Source organism: Sinocyclocheilus grahami, unplaced genomic scaffold (assembly GCF_001515645.1).
Source record: "Sinocyclocheilus grahami isolate Dianchi unplaced genomic scaffold, SAMN03320097.WGS_v1.1 scaffold1435.1, whole genome shotgun sequence".
Classification (NCBI taxonomy): Eukaryota; Metazoa; Chordata; class Actinopteri; order Cypriniformes; family Cyprinidae; genus Sinocyclocheilus; species Sinocyclocheilus grahami.
Window position 1 is genome coordinate 28,316 of NW_015506614.1, and position 1,634 is coordinate 29,949.

Here is a 1,634-nt window from a genome sequence, read left to right on the forward strand (position 1 = left end):
AATAGGGATATAGAAATAGGGGGGGGGGGGTTCTGGTTGGACAGGGGTATTCTAGTTGACCAAAAGTAAAACCGTAAAAAAAAAAAAAACACGTGTTACTTGAAATAATACACAATATAAAATATTTTTAAAAAAAAGGAAAAGTAAAAAAAAAAATTTTTTTTTTAATTACTAGAATGTCTTGCTGTAAACGAGTACATTGACATTTAAAAAAAATAAATTGTCCTGGAAAAATATTAGAAATTTTATCAATTTTAAGATTGTGTATAATTGTTACTTGCTTTATCTTGTTTGTTTGTAAAAGTATTTCTAAAATGTTTAAATAAAAATTTTAAATATTTAAAAATATATATTTTTAACTTACGATGTAGATATGGCATAAAAGGATAAATAAATAGACAAATACCGTATTGTCCCGAATATAAGACGATGTTTTTTTCTTGGAAATGCATCTGAAAAAACGCGGTGGTCTTATATTCGGGGTCTAGACTTTGACGTGTCAATAATACACCCACAACAATAGGTGGCGCCAAATACGCATAAAACCAGTGTGCCATGAAATACGTAATGTAACGCGTGTTGTAAAGAGAATAAGAAAAGCTTACAGCTGCACGAGTCACGTTAGCCTGATGGGACCAAACTCTCTTTGTGATTTTAAAACGTAAGACAGAACCCAGATTTGAAGACTACAGTAAGATTTAACTTCTACTATTAGACGGATAGCCTAAATGTGCTAATTCAGACGGGCTACCTGTTGTTTTTGTTTTAATGGTATATTTAAAAAGTGTATATTTTTTAAATGTGATTGTTGGTACATTTGACCAGTTTTTACCATACTTTCAAAACAAAAATTAAAATAGGAAAAATATGCAATATGAAAATAATTGAAGACAAAATTTGGTTTTTAAAAAGGTGCATCTGGAAAAGTGGGTCGTCTTATATTCGGGTCAATACCGTACATCAAACTATTAAAACATTAAAATTGAAGTCAGTATATAAAAAAATAAAAACTAATTCAAAATATTAATAAAAACTGCGTCACATGATGTGCAGGTAAACAGATTTTTTTATATATATATATTTTTTAAATATATAATATTTACATCATTACTTTGCAGTTCATTGAAGCATTGATATTAAGACTATTTTAAATGTTATTAATCTTGAGTTTGCCATGAATATAGCCTTTGATGCTGAAATTAAAAACAAAATAGAAAAATTTAAATATAAAAAATATACATTTTATCTAAATCTAAATAAGTGACCCTGCAGCACAAAAGCAGTGTTGAGTCGCTGGGGGATATTTGTAGCAATAGCCAACAATACATTGTATGGGTCAAAATTATACATTTCTCTTTTATGCCAAAAATCATTAGGATATTAAGTAAAGATCATGTTCCATGAAGATATTTTGTACATTTCCTACCGTAAATATATCAAAACTTCATTTTTGATTAGTACTATGCATTGCTAAGAACTAGGGCTGTGCGATTTGGAGGAAAATATCAAATTGCGGAAAAATTTTTTTTGACAGATATTGCGATTTGATTTGCGATTTTAAATTTGCAAAGTCAAGCTTCAGCTCAATATTGCCAATAATGTGCAGCACAGTATGGGTATCATTACCCTGCTGA

At 29.0% G+C, this 1,634-nt stretch overlaps 1 protein-coding gene across 1 annotated transcript in view; it reads left to right on the top strand.

Annotated features, from left to right (window-relative positions):
• Positions 1-1,634, top strand: part of LOC107570261 (eukaryotic translation initiation factor 4 gamma 1-like) — a 32,334-nt gene that overhangs the window by 8,370 nt on the left and 22,330 nt on the right. The gene's annotated exons all lie outside the window — the stretch shown is intronic.